Genomic DNA, 20,049 nt, shown 5'->3' with positions numbered 1-20,049 from the left:
AAGATAGAGTGATAACAATCATGAAACTCAGATTCAAAAAAAAGTTTAAAATCTCAGTTTGCAATATAGACCAAGAACAAACTGGTCTTGTCCACTGCAAGTCCAACAGTTGATAATTGACCTGATGTTGCAGGTAGTCAAACCTGAACATCTATGGAGCTAACCGTCTGATTTTACATTCTGTATCTTTGGCTCTTTTCTCTACATTAAATTAAAGTATCAGTTGTTGTCATACGAGTCTTTACCCCAAATAAACCTGGTTCTTTATTTCATGAGTAAGAATTCAACATGTGATGTGTGTCCTGTAACATACAGGTGAAACAAAAAATCAGTAAAGACGAGACAGGAACTGTGGTCATCTTCCTGCAGAGGAGTTCAGAGGAAGTTGAGTGTGTGAGGTTGGAGTTTGGACACAATCTGAGCAGTAGAGGGCGATATATCCCCAGTGTTTCCCATGAGTCTGTCATGTTTCTGACTCATCTCCATGAAGGTCAAAGCAACAGATGAAACTTGGATTCTTGTTTCAAAAAAATAAAAAATAATAATAATAATAATAATTGCTCTAATGGAATAAAAAAGGTTTTGCAACAGATAATCTAATAATGGTTTGTGCCAACATCAGTTCTTTGCATCATAGCTCCAAAACACACCTGTTCTTGGAGGGTGAATGAGGTCCAAATCATTTTGCAAGGAAGTCTTGGACAGAGCTGATCCAGCTGAGAGTGACAATCTAGTTTCAGGACTATGAACACTCAGAGGCAACAGAGCAGGTGGGGTGCAGTGTACCCTGGGAGATTATTGTCACAACTGCTTCAAGGTGAGCGCATCCTCCTTGAGTGTGAGTGTAATCGTGGCAAAATGTGGTGCTGGAGACACCTAGGACAGGAGTTAACACAGAAACAGTTTTGAGCTCCTTGCCAGGTGTTTATATGTTGGTCTGTGGACAGAACGTCACAACTGTTTGAGATGTAGTGATGAGACTATACAGGAGTGTAGTTCAGTTCGAAATGGAGTCCGAGTTAAAAGATAGACATGGTCTTAGCAGGGGTCGATGCAACAGTGTCAAAACTGTGCAATCAGACAAGAAGCGTGTAGTTTAGATCAAAATAAAGGCCAAGGTTGAAGATGGGTGTGGTCCTTAATGGTCTTGTGTTTTTTAAATTTTTTTTTTTCCTTTGTTTTGCAGATAATAGGTTTGAGTATAATATGAAAATGTGTGTGAAAAAGGGTGATGACCACGTGTAGCTAGGTAAGACTGGCTGTTACTCTAAACCGGGCTACTTGGAAGCAAAACATCAGTGGATGTGTTTTATGTTGATTAATTTTTAGATATTTTATCATTCAGTACTTTGCTCTTTGTCTTTGTCTTTAACTGTGTGGTTGGGGATTAAAAAGACAGGTGGACAAGATGTATGACAAACACTTCATACATAAAAGTCCACCTGGCTGTTTAATCTCAACAACACTTCAGTCTGAACCAAAGGCTAAAAATGACTATTAGTTATTATTATTACTGTGCATTGTAGTCTGCCACAGTTTACTACCACTGGAGGGCACCAGAGTCAGACATTTTTTTAAATCCACATAGTGGCTTTAAGTATTTGGGAACAGATGATTGACAGCCGATCACTCATTCTTCTCTTTATCAAAGTTGGTTTATTGAATTTTGCCTGATTCCTTTTTAAATGCATTATTTTATCCACTGAGTTAAAAAGAAATAACTTTAACAATTTAATGACACAAAACCATCACATGTTGTCATGACAACACACTAAATCAATTCAAACTAATTAAATCATTAATGAAGGAAAGCTCCTATTTGTTGTAGAAACAGAATTTAAGCCGTTGCATCTGTGATTTGTGTGCACCCCCCTAAAAACCCGGCACATACACACACGGGGAGGACACATCCGATTGGTAGACAGCAAACTTGTCGTCGGTGTGACGTCAGCGCCGCCGAGGGGGTAGGGGTAGGGTAGGGTGGGAGGAAGCGTTTGGAGAAAAAGGCAGAGACGAGGTGAGAGGAGATCACTGGAGGCTCTGTCAGGGGGCACAACACATCCTCACGAGCTCGGACTAAAGGAAAACACACACACACACACACACACACACTGCGGATGAGAGGCCATCACACATCATTCTTTCTCTCTCTCTCTCTCTCACACACACACACACACACACACACACACACACACCTCAGCTCGTCTGGAGGGAGAGCAGCGGACCTGCTGGATCCAGATCACGGATACAAACACACAGAGGATTTCTGATCCACAGCCTCGAGGCACCGTGTGGGATTTATCGATCCGATCCACGCGCTCACCTGTTCGTCAGCGCGAGGCTGCCACGGAGAAACTCCTGCACATCTGGAGCCCGGGTGACGCTGCCCGCCGTCCTCAGCATCACATGTGGATGTTTTCATCATCAGGCGTCTCACACGACGTGGAGGTGAGTGTGTGTTTTGGTGTGTTTTTTTTATGCTCTTGATTAGTTTTTCTTTTTTTTTTTTGTCCACAAATTTCATTTCATTTCGAGCGTCTCATTCTCCGGCCTGTCGTGTTAGACATGTCTGAGGAATAGGACATGACAGACAGGCTGGTATTTGTTAAAACGTGTCAAACTCGAGTGTAATGTCTCATGTGGGGTTCATTGTCAAAGCCACACGCCTCGGATAAAGTCACAGTTGAGCGTTTGCGCCTTGGTTCGCGTTCATGTTCCACATTTCTCGCATTGAAATGGCTCATGTGGTAAAGTCCGTAACCTCTGGTGTGACCTGTGTGGACACACACACCGTCAGTGTAGAGGCCTGTTCTCTGGTCAGTAAAGGGAACTTCACACCTGCAGTGAAGGTGTCTGAACGCGTCCCGCTGGCCTGAAAACACACCAGGAACACAACGTCTCGAGACTCCTGTGCTTTTAAAGCGTTAATTGATAAAACGCTGTTCTAATTTGTAACAATACGCGTGAGAGCTGATATACAAAGAAAGTAACGCATGCCTTGTCAGTGCACCTACTCCCCAATTATAACAACTGACGTCAGACGCACTGACAAAGAAAGGCGTGAGTTCATCATGAGGTTATTATATTAAAGCATAGATTGTGATAAAAACACAGTGACACAGTTAAGTTGCAAGTCGTAAAGAATTATTGGCTGATCTCTTGAAAAGCAGCAACATGTAAATTAACTTGAATGTCCAGTGTTCCTTATTTCACTGAGGGATGACATCATAATAAACTTTATGTCACAGCTAAGATGTAGATATTACCAGGCCTGAGCAACGAGGCCTGTAGGTCAGCCTGAGTGCTTCCACCTCTTAGAAGCTTCACAGAAACCGTTCAGCAGATTCTTTAGAGTCGAGGTTTATGAGAAAATATCACGTGTGAGTTAGTGGAAAATGTTAAAGCGTGATTCTTTTCTCAGAGCAGAGCAGGGGGAGTTTTCATGAGGGATGTAAAATGCCAACAGAGCTGCTTCATACACTGCACAGTTTTTTCACACAGTTTTCATAAATCATACTTAGTTTGTTCAGTCAGTCCACTTTATTTTAGATTTAACTATAATTGGTGAGCATACACTGAAAAATGTCAAATGAATTTTACTTCCACAAAGCCAGAAAAAAAACGATAACAGCATTACTAAAAGAAATGCAGCTAAATCTAAGTATTTGATTATTTAATCCAAAAAATGTTAGGATTTAAAAATTTTATTTACTTTACTTGTAATTATCTTGGTGATTGGCTTCCTCACTTACCATTCCCTTTTTTAGTTTATGATTTTACGGTGTATTTTTGTATCTGTTGTGTGTTTGACAGTGATCATCTGCAGCATTTCAAAAGTTACAACTGTGTATTTCATGGAAAAACTACTTCCGTTTGATTTGAAAGCTTTAACAACTGGCTTTGTCGTGGAATGGCTCTGGAAGAAATTTTAAGGTGAATGTCGAAATCCCCAGTTGAGGCCCGCGCTATGTTAAACAAAGCCTGTCATTCAACCTGCATTAACTCCATGATAACTTTCTTTGTCTCCAGGAAGCTGCAGTCTTACACTTTCGCTGCAAACAGCGGAGCCTGTTCCTGTCTTTGGTTATCTAGCTGTATGAGTGTTAATCATCCATCATAAAGCTAGATAACCGAAAGTAGGAATGACCTCCAAACCTTCGACTTCCTGCATTCGCGCGATTCAACAGAAAGAAAAACACACTCGCAGGAGGACACAAAGTCTTTTCAGGTAGGTTTATGAAACACTGAGACATTTTGTTCATCTGAACATGAAAATAAAAGCTGATGTTAATGGTAAATTGTAGCCCCTCAATTTGGAGAATTTGCTGCTAAATTGAATATCTTCATGTTTTTGGACAAAATAAGCATTTCGTTATCTCCATTTTCTCACATATTTTGAATGACAGTGAACAATAATGAAAATAATGTTCAGTTGCAGCCCTCGTCACAATGAAACGGACAAATGTAGATGAAAAATACATTCAAAAATACATGTCTCATTCCTTTTGAAAAGTTGCTTAAAGTTGATCTCTCGTTGAGTCTTTCAAATATCAATAATTAACACAAGTCTCATGTTTAATCAGCCCTAATCTACACTAAGGCCCAAAACCTTTTTTTTTTTTTACATGATAATATTTACAGTTTCCTTCTCCATGTGAGATCTCTCTTAAAACAAACATACAGAAATAACTTTGCAGAGGTTTGTTTTTTTTTTGTCATCCCTGACCACAGAGTAAATCTGAATAATTATTCAGACAAAACAGAATATTTTGTTTTAATAGAGAGAGAGAGAATGTTTTTGAAAGTTATACAAAAAAATCAAAAGTGGTCCCTTCTGTTGCTGTCATACACTTCCTTCACACACACACACACACACACACACACACACACACACACACACACACACACACACACACACACACACACGCACACACACACACACAGTTCCTGATGTGGACTTATCCCCTCACTAAAGTCTCTGTAGAAGAAAACTAAAACAACTTAATACTTAGAAGCGAGCTGCTTGTTTCTCCTACTGCCAAGATAAACTAAACTGAAATGTTAATTATGCTTTTTATCTGCAAAATTCCTAACATGTTTAATTAATCTTAAATGTCTTGGAATAATTATATCACATTGAATGTCCCACTACTCTTTATGGGCAAGACTTATAACTAACCGATTGTCAGCCCGGCCCAAGATTTTAAAACGGGTCTTTATATGAATCCATCAGTGAAGAGGAAGAAAGTGTGTGCAGTAATTTCCTTTTTTTTTGAATTAGATTTTTGCTGCACCACCAAAAAAAAAAAAAAAAAGATAAAGCAATTGTTGTGCCCATCCACTATCAGCTGTTAAATAACAAATACAGACAGCCTCACATTGCGTCCCCAGTCCTGCATATTAACATAAATTAAAATATCTGACCGAAACACTTACAGCACAAGAAAAGCAAGAAAAGAAAGCTTGTGTCTTCTTAGCTCAATGCTCAAAATAACCACGACACCCCTGTTATTTAGCGTTAAAAGAGATAATTATTATTGTGACAATTCTTTGATTTTTTTAATCAAACAAAAACATCATTTCATTTGAATAACATACATTTAATGTTTTTTCAGTCAGTGTCTGGTGCACAGTCACACAGTTATATCCTGAAAACAAACAAACAAAAAAAAAACACATGCAAATAAAGATAAAGGGATTTTCCTGAATGTACATGTCCACCACTGTGACATCTTCCCTTTATGATAAAGGCCTTATTTCTTTTCCCCCCTGTGGTGAAGACACATGTCGGACTGTGCAGGTTAGAGCTCAGCCTCCTTCACTGCCAGGACATCATGTTGTCTATAAGGAAGCCATCTTGACGGGGTCTCCCCCGCTGCCTCTGTAAAATGGTTGTGTTGGCATGTAGCAGGGCTGCGTTAATCGCTCCATCGTTAGCTATCAGAGCCTGATCGGTCCCCTCTTTAAGCCTTCCCCGTCTTCAATCTCACACCGCACGTCTCCACTCGTCGTGTGGTCAAGATGAAGTTAATGAGCGAGGTCACATTACTGAGCCCTTTTTAAAGGCCAGTCAATGAGTCAGTGTACATCTAACTGCTACTGTAATTGAACAGTGAGCGAGTAAATGAGTGATTCGGAGGCAGATAATCTCGTGACATTTGGCCACATTAAAGCTGCTTGAACATTCCTGCACACCTGACACATCGCTAATGTCAAGAGAGGGGAAATGATCAGGCAGAGAGTCCCGTTAGTCCAATTAGTGAAGTCGAGTTTACAACAACACCTCGTAGCTGCGCTTAACCTTTGATGTAAAATAAATCAGATAGCTCTTAAAAAAAAAAAAAAAACAACAACAACTCTAGAATTAAAACCCTGATTCAGATTCTACAAGATACAATTACTGTTGCCTGTCGGATTAAAAATAAAAGGATGACCAATAGAAAAACATGTGTTTCTACTCTGGACATTGTGAGGTTATTTAAAAAAAAAAAAACTACTGTCATATTTCAGAGCCAGCATCACCATTCACCCCTTCTGACAGACTTCACATGAAAAGAACAAAATAAATAGATAACATGATTTTAATGGAGACAGAGCAGTGCACTTAAATTAAAAACATGAAATTAATAGATAGATAAAGAATTAGATTAAAAAATATATATATGTTATCTGATGCTTGTGTGTTTGTTTCATTTACAAAAAAACACCGTAGTAAATAGTCCAGAATATTGTTGGCTTACATTTGAATAATAATATTGGATTAATAGTCTGAGAATTAAACATTTAGAGGATAAATGTGCCTTCTTAGGCCTTAAGTAAAGGCCCTGATATGAAGTTTCTGTGTGACAGAGTCTTCATCTTTCTTGCAGAGAATTAAGGGCCAAAACAACAAAAACAACAGCAAAAACAGGCCTCCAGTCCGTAAATGTATTATTCAGTCTGTTGTCATTTATTATGTGGAATGGATTTATAGTTATCTTTTTTAAAAATGAATACATAAAATAAGATATAATAAAATTATAATCTGTAACAAAGCACAGAGAGGTGGAAAAACAACAATACGTGTTTTTTTTCATTAGATAGTTAATAAAAAAAGATTTAGATTAAAGGCTGGAGAGACAAAAAGCATTTAACAGAATTGAAGGGCTGATTAATACAGATTTATAGTAGTGGAATAAAATAAGAATGATAATGTTCCCTTTCAATCAGTCCGTGTTTCCTCCTCGCCTTCACTGCCTGTGCACTCTGCTGTGTACAGTAGAAACAACTCCCTCTTTCTGTTTCTGTCCCTGATGTTGCTGAACAGAGATGCAGTGATGTCACACAGGGACAGTCAGCGTTTAACTGAGCTCCATTAAACAGCCCTAATTGTCTCATGTGGACTCACACTTCAATATAATTAATTAAATCTAAAGAAAAAGAGGTAAAGAACCTGGATCATTTGACAAACCCGGCCTCGGGGATGGAACGCTGCTTGCTGCTGTTTCATCCGCAGCGTTGAAGCTCACATGACAACGTGCTGCAAACAGAAAGCGCTTTCTTGCAGGAAAGTCTTTATCCTTCATGAGCGCTCTCTGTTGGTCTCTCTGCCCAGACCATCGCTGTGGGATAAAAGCAGGCCTGCAAAAAAAAAAAAAAAAGAATCCAAGAGTGGCCTTACAAAGATGGGAAATAAAGGAAACAATCACGCAACTCCAGCCGATAATGAATAGGAGCCAGACAAGCTCTGCATATTAACATAATTGCATAGAAACGAGGGAGCAGAGAGAGTATTTAAAGGCGCAGCAGCACCAGTGTGTCTGCACGACAACACTGAGGTCTATGTTTATGTTACACGGGGAGGAAATTCACATGTTAGCGTTTATGGTTGAATTCTAACAGCATGGAAGATTTTTAGAACGTTTTCTAAAAAGTCATGAACTTGTCCTTTTAGGATGCAGGGGCTGTGGAGGCCTCAGTTAAAGCAGGAGGAAATATGCAGTGCCTTTAAGTGAATACACATCAACAGTTTAGCCTGTAAAATATCCATATTTGAATTAATAAAAGCAGGTTTCAGAAAATCTTGAAATCTTGTGTCTCCTCTGGCAACAAACCCACCAAAATTTGTATCATAATTTGTTTGTTGTTCATTTTCATTTTGAAATTTGAAGGAAAATGTATTTAAAAACTGTCAAAGATTTGAATTATGGCAGGCAAATACAAAATCCTTTATCATTTATTCAATTTGTGTGTTTGAATGGGTTTGTCTCAAATCTCCATGGCCATGATCTTAGTCGACTGTTTGTTCTTATGTAATTTAAAACAATAAAAAGATGCAGAAAAAGAGATGTGTGTTGATGAGGCTAAACAAAGTGAGAACAGTGTCCTCATAAAAAGAAACTCCACAGTATTTTATAAGCTGACGTATGACGCTGTCGGACTGTTGTCATCCACGACCCCTCTGACCTTTGTGCAACAATCTCTGTTTAAATGTTGTTGTTTTCGCCCCACAACGACGACAAGTGTTGATTTTTCAACAGTCGAAACCGCGTCTCGAGAAATAAAAGGGGGAACTGTTCCTTTATTAGACACCAGGCTGTAATTAGACCAGCAGCTGTGGGGGGAGGGGAGGGGCAGGTGTGAAGCTGATTGATAATATGAGCTCATACAGCGACATACTGTACCAGAGCACATGTGTAAATCAGCATCATTAGCTCATTTAAAAACGCATTTATACCAGAATTCAAACACTTCTGTGTGTGTGTGTGTGTGTGTGTGTGTGTGTGTGTGTGTGTGTGTGTGTGTGTGTGTGTGTGTGTGTGTGTGCGTGTGTGTGTGTCATTCTTGCATAATCGAAAACAACCGCAGGAGATGTAAACATTTTGTTTCAGAAAATATTTATTCATTTATATACAGTAGGCTTAATATTGTGTTTTCAAGTAGGATACTTTAAGTCTAATAGTGGAATCCCTCGAGGAGAAATAAGATCTTTAATAGTCCACGTTGTAAGTTATGAATGATTTCTCACATAACTAAAGGATCTTTTGAAACTGAGAGACACACTGTAGTTCGATTAAAGAGACGTTAGCGGACGAACACGCAGTGAGCTGCTCACATGTGAAGCGCTGTGAGGATGCAGCAGCACAGTGCAGCCCTCTGAGCGGCTGCAGGTCGCTGCTGTGCACTGCAGCTGCAGGAGACCCTGTTGGTAAACAGTAGTCAGGGTCCACATTATCATTCTGATCCTGGCTCCGCTCCACAATGGCCGCTTTGTGAAAAGGGGGCACTTGACAAAGGTCCACCACTTCTTCTCCCCAACATTGTGCGTGTGAGAGGTCCGCTGCAGTAAACCCCGGGCAGTGAGGTGGGAATGTCGCGTCCGACCAGACAGTGGCAGATGCCTGCATTAACGCTGCAGCCATGAGAGTGTCTCCTGGAAAAGTTGTCCCTTTGTCTTGCTGCCTCTTTATGTCTGTGAGTGACTCTCTCTCTCTGTCTCTCTCTCTCTCTCTTTGTGAGCGTGTGGTCTCATGCCAGAGCTAATGTTAATGAAAGAGACTGTGGCCATTGTGTCAGATGTGTTTCCTACTTGATTGATATTACCAGAGGGGACTCAGTGGAACACAGTTTTCTGACAAGTCTGAACGATTCTCGAAGACGTAATCGTCCCTAATGTTTGGTTTGGTTTAGTCGTAAAGAACCAACCCTTCTTCAAATGTTCACAAACCAAAACCAAAATAGAAGACACAGATTCTATAGAGCATGGAACCTGGACACGAGCAAACAAAAATGTTAATTGAATGGAAATAGAACACGCTATAGATGAGTTGTTATCCATCAAACTTACAAACGACGCAGGACCAAAACCTTAACAGTTAATATACACTTTAACTTGGTTATTCTTGATATGGGAATGTTTCCACTGTCTCTTGAAAGCAAGTTGGAAAAATTAATAATGACATTTGAGAAGACAGCTGACCCGACTTTCTTTCTTGCAAATTGGACCTTTAAAATTGCTCAATACCACAAATCCTAGATCCTGAAAATCTCTAAAATCCAAGATACATTCATGTACTGTATGACAATTGTGGATATCTGTGAGACAGGCATGTCTGTCCTGGTCGACCAGAACCAGAACCTGTGTGGAGCAGGACCGGCTGTGAGCTCTCCTGAAGGTGGGAGGTTGTGTGTTTTACATCCCCTGCAGCCTCCCCTCCCTCCCACAGCTGCGATCCCGTCTTAATCTGGGGATACACACGATTATCCTGCCACAGCTTGTTCATGGCTTTGTAACAGCGACAGGGGACCTTTCACAGCTCCTTTTTTCCCATGGTCGAGTGGGTCTGGGCAGCTAAGTCTCCTGATGTGGACCAGTCGCCATTCAATGGATTTAGAGAAAACAAGCGCGTCAGTGATGTCATAGCCTGAGGCATAAAGATGGAGATAAAAACCGAGCGTTAAAAAATATTAGGCATATTTTTATTGAGCTGTAGATCAAAATGTCTTGTAGAATGTTTTGTAAGCCCTGAATATATAAAGTAGACGACACTTGACTACATTGTATAAGATGTGTCATAATATATAATATATATTGATAACATATTATTATATCCTTTATTATTGTCATTATTATTAGCATTAGTCATAGGGTAATTAGTGTGTTTGGTTTATTTTTTATTTCATTTTAAGAATGATTTATTTAAATTTGATTTGCGTATGTTTTTATTTCACACAAAAAAATTAAAAATGACAAAAAAAGGCATTTCTACTGGAGAATTCTAATGACCTAATCCCGATTTAAAAATGTCCCCAGACTAGCTACAACTCGAGCTAAACTCGTGTTGATAATAAGTTACATTTGTGATGATAAAACGCAGCGTACGCGGCAGATTTTTCTAATGTCGAAGAGATTCTTGGGAACCAAACCAGAGAATAAAGTCTCTGAGGAGTGGATTTCCATTCACCCCCGCCAGTCGTTCAGACTGTCAGTCAAGTTCAAGTTCACAGGGGTAGAAGCGTCTCGACTTCCCATTCACTTCTGTCGTTCCTCCCCCACAAACTCCCCCCCTGCCCCCGGTGCTCTGCAGCTACTGCATGGCGTTACTATGACAGAGGGGCTGTGGTGTTGTTATGGCAGCAGGCTGGACGGCCTGGCTATGTGCTGGTGAAAAGGACAGCCTGTCAGAGAGGGAGAGAGAGAGGGAGACAGGTTCCCCCCAACAGCTGGGTACAGGGGCACTCCCACCCCCAGCCCTCCCCTTTGCAACTGCCCCCCCCCCCCCCCCCCCCCCCCCCCTCAGGCCTTTCAAACACCACTCAGACCCTGGGAACACCACCAAATTTCACATTCATTATCCTCATGCCTCTGTCTTACTCCCCAACCAACTCCTAACTTTTTGTGTACATCCTTGGCAGGCAACATCACTTTTCACCTGCACTTCCACCCACGCACACACACACACACACACACACACACACACACACACACACACACACACACACACACACACACACACACACACTTCCTCATCTTCCTTTCCTCTACGGGCTCCACCTCATTACGCCCACCTAGGTGTTGTGCAATCATGTAAAGGATTTCAAATTAAAAAACAAACACTGAAATAAAAAAAAAACAATGATGCCCAAGTACATTCTAAAACCGTGTGTGTGTGTGTGTGAGAGAGAGAGAGAGAGAAGAGATTTTGTTGAGGTCTCATTCAACCCTGAGCATGAAAGGCTTATCATTTGCATAAACTGCATGCTGTCTGAGGGGTTTTGGGGGGTGGCAGCCATACTGAGAAAAGATATGAGAGAACATGAAAAAAAAAAAAAAATCAGTAAAGCACGATCCGGCATTGTGGAGCTGCAGGAAGAAAGAGGAGGCTTGAATAAGAGAGAGGGTGAAAATTGGCAAAGAAAGGGTCTTAGCATGTCTCCCAGTGGGATTAAATTGTCCAGGAGCCTCTTTAAATATAATTTGGTGAATCTGGCAGCAGCATGGCTGCAGGACGGAGCGAGCTGCCCCCTGAACTTCATTATAGAGATGATGCAACCAGTTAAAGAAAAGTGCAAATGGAGTCAGAGTCCTTTTATCTGGCTCTACCTGCACACAAAGGAAATGTTCAGTCGCAGGTCTCCTTTTTATGTCTGATCTTTTTTTTGTCTTTTTTCCAGAAGAGGACCAGGATGAAGCTGATGCCACCACGCTGTGGAGGATCTCCGGAGCTTCTGTCAGTGTGATAATGGCTGATAATCACTGGAGCATCAGTGAAAGTGTCGTCTGCCACGTGGACTTCAGATGTAACTTGCAGTTTAATATGATATCACATGCAGAGAGGGGGTTGTGTGGCCAGCGCACCAATCGGCGACGCCTTAGCCTGCTCAGTCATCCTGGTTCCACATTCTTCACTTATATTTGATAGAATCTACTTGTATCAGATATTCTGTCAATGTGATTTGTCTACTCTTTGACCTCTGTGACTCTTCCTGAGGTGATTAATATCCTGACACTGACCTTTTGCATTAAAACAGCAGGTTTTTAAAAGGAATATCTGTAATAAAAAAAAAAAAAAAAAAGTTTTTTTTGGCATTGAAGATCATCCAAGACATGCAGAAGAAATGTTCTTTTCTCTTTGCTAAATAAAATGAATGTTGGAGCAATGTGAGTGTGTTATTATTTACCAGGTTCAAACAGTTCATAGGCACTTGTCTCTGTCAGCACCTTGGACAGAGGCAGCACACCATGGTTGAAAACGTGCATGAAGACACATCGAATCAACGACAGCTGCACATTGTTTGCAATGCAGCGCTGTTTTAAATCTCCACAGGCCTATGCTACTTTTTTGACAAACACCAGACTACGGTGGAAGACATAATAAATAAATGCATAATAAACTAAATGAACCCATGAACAGATGAATAGGAGGACAATAAAGTTAGTAAATATAACAACAAAGTGATGGTTAAATGCAAAGTCTTTACTCAAATGTGGGTGACTTTAAAGTTTTTTTCACTCTGACTTCAAATTCTTTACAATTTTCATTAAAAGATGTTATTTTATACTAATAAATTATAAAATGGATTCTAAATAATACAGAAATAAACCGTCTTATTAGAAGTTAAAGTGATAATATGTGAACCAACTGTTGCTTTAATAACACGACACGTCCATCGCATTGTGAAGACATCATGTGCGGAGAGTCCCAGCATGCTGCAGGACAGGCCGGTGGTCATGACCTTTCACTCTCCTGGGACTCAACTTGACCCGGCACAAGCCGACGGACAAGTGCGTCTTCCTCCCATATGTCCGCACACTGTGTTTAACTATCAAAATCTATCAGTAGTCCCTCAATAGTCACGTAGGAGGTTGGCCTGTGTTCACACATCCTGATGGAGCGTCTTATGTCAGTGGGTGAAGAATTGTTTTGTGAGTAAAGTGGTGTGAGAGTGTCCCCAGGGTCCTTTTATAGGAGTCAAAGGTCATGCTCAGTTTTTCTGTCTTTCTTCATCTCATATGTATTGAATTCAGATTGGAAGGTCTTAATCGTCTCCAAAGGGCTCACAGAGAGATTTACAGACAGCGTCCCAACCGATACACACCATAAGAATAAGAATAAGCATTATAAACATAAACACACTTCACGTCATTGAAATGAATTTGCAATGAGCTACTAAGGGTCCATCAGTTCTTTTAGATGGTCATATACATAAATGGGTGACCCTTCATGATAATAATGATTAATAAAAGGTTCATTTATAGTTGACCAAATTCAGGTTGTTGGCTAACAAAAAATTGCTCAAGGAATAATTTCGACTGATGTTTATAGTAATTTGTGAATGGTTACTAAAAACTGTGATTACAAAGTTGCGACTAATGTTTATAAACCTGTACAATTGTTTAATGGGTGGTTTATAAAGCATTTCATTGACGTTAACAGTCAAATAACTATTCCCTTCAGTTTGGCAAAGCAATAAATAAATGTGTGTTATCAGAATTTGTTTATAATATAAAGCAACATTTATAAATGTTTATGTATTATATCTTACCAAAAAATCAACATTTTTCAGTCAATGCAATCTTCTGTTATCAAACTAACGTGTTCAACCCATGACTAACTCTTCTTAATGGTTTAGTCTATTAGTTCCAGTCAGAGAAGAGATATATTTCAACCAGCTTCTAACTTTGTGACAACAGTCTTTGAAAGGTCCTGCACTGTTTCAATATCACAATGAATAAAGAGTCTGAATTAAGTGTTTTTGGTGTGCATGAATTTGAACGGCCTCCATGGAGCCCTGACCTTAACGCCATCAGTGCTGGGCCTCCCTGATGTTCTTGAAGGCTAAATGGGATCCCAAATGTTCTGAGAGCAGAGTGGAGGCTGTTATAGCAGCATTTTAAAGCCCATAGTTTGGGAATAACAAGTCCAGCAACGCACTTTGTCTATATTAGATCACATGAATCATTCCCAGTCACAATGCATGAACCACTCCTTCTCATTTCGTATAAAAAATGATCTGCAGAGACGAGAGCGATGCATGTGAAGCTGGTGTCGGAGCGAGCTGACTGGAGGAACTCGTGAGCTGCCGGCTGCAGGTGTTCACTCTCACGGCACTCAGTGTGTATTCAGCCATTAATTCTGCTCAGCAGATAGAGATAGATGTTGTCTTTTGTGGTCGGAGTCACTGGAGGTCGCATTACTCACCAGAAGCTGAGAAATTAATTTTCGGGGCTGTTCTGCAAAGAACAAAGCATGATTTTTATGCGCTGTTATTACACACAAATAACCTAATACTCGCCCTGACGTCCCATATTTCACACAGAACTATGGGCAGCATTTTCCATGAGACAGGCTGGATTTAATACTTGTGCAAATGTGACAAACTGTGGCACTTGGTAACCTCATCATGTATGTTTCTCTGTTGAAGTGGGAAGTGAGACGTCCAGAGAGATCTCAGACGTCGGCGCCCGGCCCCATGAATGACGAGCAGGCAGCTGTAGACCAGGTTTGTGTCTGTGGAGGGCTGCAGATGATTGTCCCGTCATTTATATCTTCCAACTCACTGAGCTTTAGGTCTTGTACTCCACGTTTGCATAAGAATAGAATCAGGTCCTGTGAACTTCCCCAACCTATTGACCCAGCTCCCCAGACATGAATAGCTCTGCTTTGAGGCTCCCCAGCCTCTCAAACAGGCTTTAACCATGCCTTAAGTCCCAATCATGGTAATTTAATATATCTTAAGCCCCTGGCTGTTTTGCTGAAGCCCCTCCGCAGTTTGTTTTAGGCATTCTCTGCTTCTCACCTCATCAACACTGCCCCTTCTTTGGCAAAATTAAGGGGCTGCTGTGGCACTACAAGGTCCCTTTCAGCAACTAAATAAGCCTCAATTCCATATAATTAGAAAAAAAAGTTTTTTTTCCTTTTATCATTCAGGCTTTTGATTGAGAAGAAGATGAAAATCAAGGATAAAAAGCTGAAGAATAATAAGGTGAAACAGACTGAGGCTGTCCCACATGCATCAGTACATAATTATGTTTATATGTAATGTAGAGACACTCTGAGAAAACCAGCTGTAGGTGCTGGTGTGGGGCTTTAACAAAGTATAAAACTGTGAATCACTGATATTTTCAATGATTTATCAGCATATATAGACTTTCACTGAAAAAGCACAACAAAAAGTTGAGATTAAGTCATTTTACATGTGAGCAGGCTGTGTTATAGTTGCATTTCTTTGGGCTTTCTGCTGTATTTTCTGTGCACTAAAAGAGCAATAAAAGTTTAGTTTAAAGTTTTTAACACTTTTAAACTTTTCTATATTTTTTTTCAGTGATTATCACAGAGTTTTGTACAATTTTCATCTTTCTTTTGTTTTGGGTTTGCACCAAGGTCACATTTTATGCTGACGGACAGTTTAAAAGGTGCTTAACAACAACAGATGGACTAAAAATGTTTCTTTTTATCTACATCATCCACCTATTTTCGCATTTAGAGTTCATCATGTCAGACAACCTCTGTTTTCTCACACAGCTGACCACAATACAAATACAAATACAAACTGTTTCTGAAGATGCTCTGCAGGTCGATTCAGTGACACAATGCTGAATGAGTATGATGTTGGCAGAACTTTTGACAGGATATATTTCATCCTCAAAATAGTATCCCCAATTAATATTTTCATGTAATCATACAAGATGCTTTGGTAGTGCTTGGACTGTATCCAGTGATGAAGACGATATATTTTCAAAAGGTTTTGTTACTTAAATTTGGATGTTTCATAAGATTGTTCCCTTCTGTTCAGTAGCTTTTGTAAAATGATGAGTTTCTAAAGACTTTTAACAATTAAAGTGATTATTCAAAACATGTAAGAGAGCTCCAAGAACATTAAAAACTTCACTACCTATGATTACATTTAGAAACAGAAGTAATTAAACAAAAGATGTTTTTAGATTTTTCTATTTTCATGATGATTCACATATTCTTATAATTTGGCCCATGAGTTAAATATCACGCTCATACATTTTTATTTATTCATAAAACTTTTCAAGTTCTCAGATAATTCTAATTTGTTTTCATTTTAAATCAGTTTCATTTTAATTAATAGGACGACTCTTCAGTGTTTCCTATAATTATTTGTATTTGATTAATATGTGGAATTCCCTTTTTAATCTTTAGATTTATGAGTGCAAATTCAATGAAACATATACGTGCTTATCACTAAAATTCAGTCATTTTTTTAATCTACTTTTTATTTTCTAGTAAACTATGAAATTGAGAATATGTAGCATGTTGCTGAATATCCATCACTACTGTACAACTCAATTTTGATGTAAGGTTTTATGTTCTGACTTGGACGCACTAAAACACACCAACGGCAACCACGAGCCACATCACATCTTAACAGTGGAAACCATTTAGCAACATGGATCACAGAAAACTATTACATTTATTATCATTTACTTCTATAGAATATACACTGCACTGTAAACCACCAAAATGAAGTGTGAGCATTATGACTTTTGTTTCTCTTTATCATTGTCACAGAACGACATATCTGTGGGGACACCTCACGGAGAGGGTCCACTGTGTGAGAGAAGACCTGTCACCTTCTCTAAGAGTAGAAAAAGAGCAAGAAGAACTCGGTTTTTTGTGCAATTTGTAGCCTGAAGAGTGAAATAAAGTTGGGACTGAAGTGTGTGTGACAGAGTAAATGACCAGCCTGTGTCATTGTCACTGTGGCACCACCTGCTGGAAATAAAGCGCAACGTGTTCCCTCACCTCAGCTTATTTCTAACTTCTCATCTGGACGTACCTTGTCTCACATGTACACACAACTGACAGCGACCCCCCCCCCATCTTTAAGGCATCTTTGTGTGCGCTTCCTTGAATCTGAAGCTATAGAACGAGCTATAGCTTGTGAAGGAGCCTATGTTCAAAATACATTAACATTTCTGCAGTAACACCCAACTTTATTTCTTAAATGGAAAATCCATCTAAAGGGGGAATAAGTTGATTACACAGATCCTTTTGCAAGTTTTGTGCAAAACAAGACAAATTTAAATTGATTGTGTATTATTAATGAACAAAGCCTATGTAATACCAAAAAAAACAAAAAAAACAACTGATAATAAAACATTAACATTTTGGCTCACAGACAAATCAAAGAAGAGGATATGTTTAGATGTATTATGTACATGTGACATCAAAACAGTTCTTCGTTGTTAAAAGGGAACTCTTTGTTCATGTAGAATGACAGATGAGTGTTTGAGGATCCTGGAAATATAGTTTAAGCAACATCACGTTTCAGTAAATGAGTTTGTATTTCTTCCTTTCTGATTAAAAAAAAAAAAAAAATCACCAGGGATTTATCCCACAGAAAAATGGCTGCTCAGGTCTGTGAATCAAATGTAAAAAAAAAAAATAACATGAAAGGCTGAGGATAGTTTATAGTCCTGTTTTTGATCTCGCTTGTGCAAAGTTCACATTAGCATGACTTTGTAAAATGTCAGGGTCTTTTGGAAAACTAGATCATTCATTTTAAGCAGCTTATTGTGCAAACACATCTGCAGATATAAGTCGAGGAGTTTCAACCGTCCATCTCGTGTCTTCAATGCAGGGCATTGTTTCAGCTCACTGGGATGGCTGATGAGCTCGGAGGATGGGGGCACACATGGATATTTTCCCAAATGCGGAGCTGGGACTGCTCCTGAAACAAGGATCTCATCAGAGCTTGGGACACGAAAACACTTCCAGCGCCGGAGAAACACAAACGTGTACAAGGCAACAAAGCACACGTTTGTTTCTCTTCTCTTCACGTCCCAATCAAAGCCTCTAATTATAATGGCTTCTTTTCAGATAGTGGAGATCAAATAGTAGCAATTATCTGCGCAAACTTTTGATGAGGTGGAATCCCATGCATTCATGACTGCACAGTCGACAATAATCTGAGTCCTCGGCCTGGTTCACTGCACAACCAGAGCTCAGTGAGGCCCACTCTGCAAAAAAAACCCTAATGTTCTCTAATGAAGCTCCACACAATGATCTGTGCCGTGCCAAAAAAAAGTGCAGACACGGAGCTGACACACACGCACACATTTACATGCACATGGACACCCATGTTTGGTTTGTTTCTGATAATCAATTAATTTTCTGGATTGGAGAAAATAAAAGATGTGAGCAGCAACATGAACTCTAGTAAAATGCACGATCATCCGGTTCTCTGTTCCCCCGGTATTAACAGCCAAACCACGTCTCTGCTGAGTTTCAGCCAAAACAGAGAAAAAGAGCTGACCAGCAAGTCCTCTCTGTGGTTTAATGGGGAAAGTATTCATGTTTAAGTAATACTTTTTTAGCCTTCAAAGTAAGGTCCATCCACCACTTTGATCCAGACTGAAAAATCTGATGATCAGATTTTATGGAATTACATACAGACATTCATTGTCCCCAGAGGACGGATCCTCCCGACCATTTCTTCTGGCAACAGCATGAAGTTCACATCTGCTGTTCTGAATGAAACGCTCGATGACTCTTAGAAGGATTTCAATAAAATGTGGTACACAGACAAAATGAAAGAATATTGATAACATACATCCTTATACTTGTAATCAAAAGCCATCAGATGTACTTTGTGTTCAGTCCTGAAGCAGGGATGGCCAAAGTGGGGCCCGCAGGACAATGTTGGCCCCCCATAAGGATTGACCCAGTCTGTCAGAAGTTTTTGTGAAAAAAATAGAAATATATATATATATATATATATATATATATATAGAAAAATATATAATAAGAAATGGCTGCTAACGCTGTTTTAAAAAGAAATGATGATAAAAATGCTCCTCAAATATGTAGAATTGAAATGATTTTAAAGAATATCATGTGCACAGCAGACAGAGAGACACTTTGTGCATGAAGTCTATGAATTAAGGGAATGTGGGATCCTCGTGCAAGTTTGCATCTAAACAATACAAATATGACAGGTGTTTGCTTTTGGCCCAGATTTACATGAGCAGAGTCCATTTTTAAATGAACATTAGCTTTGTCCTTCACAACAAAATCCACAGTCCAGCAGCATCAAACAACTTAAGCAAATTGTCCCCGGGCTTATAGAGGCCACTGAGAGAGACACGCAGGTTTAATTTTGTATCTTAACTTTATGCTCTCAAATGGCCGGTAAAAAAGTGATGTATACATTTAAATTGCCAGAAATTGTTACATGGAGCTGATAGACAGCTGATATTTTTGATCGTATAATAATCAAACTACAGTGGCTACGTTTCAAGTTCAAGTTTATTTGTCATTTGAAGTGCAAAAAAATTACAAAGTAAAGGTGATTCAGTCTGTTCAGGAGTATAAGAGCGACAAAACATCAGAGAAATCATAAAGGCAACAACACAAAAGCATAATCAAATTATGCCAGTACAGTGTGCATATATAAATATATGTTTGCCTGTTAGAGCTGTGCTGGATTTTCTCACATTTGCTGTATAAGTTATAACTCTCGACGAGGAGATGAGAGACAAAATGAACCATAGAAAATGCTTCCTGACAGCCACCACTACAAGATGGGCGCTAACAGTTT

The 20,049-nt window shown here is 39.5% G+C and overlaps 1 long non-coding RNA gene across 1 annotated transcript; it reads left to right on the top strand.

Annotated features, from left to right (window-relative positions):
* Positions 1 to 2,088: 2,088 nt before the first annotated feature.
* On the top strand, positions 2,089 to 12,630 carry LOC119017561. The gene is made up of 3 exons (XR_005074473.1): positions 2,089 to 2,448; positions 4,030 to 4,228; positions 12,154 to 12,630. It is a non-coding gene; the product is annotated as an uncharacterized LOC119017561 (long non-coding RNA).
* The last annotated feature ends 7,419 nt before the right edge of the window (positions 12,631 to 20,049 follow it).

This window comes from Acanthopagrus latus, chromosome 4 (genome assembly GCF_904848185.1).
Source record: "Acanthopagrus latus isolate v.2019 chromosome 4, fAcaLat1.1, whole genome shotgun sequence".
In the NCBI taxonomy this organism is placed as follows: Eukaryota; Metazoa; Chordata; class Actinopteri; order Spariformes; family Sparidae; genus Acanthopagrus; species Acanthopagrus latus.
Note: the sequence above shows the minus strand (reverse complement) of the source record. Positions and strands in the feature narration are given on the sequence as shown.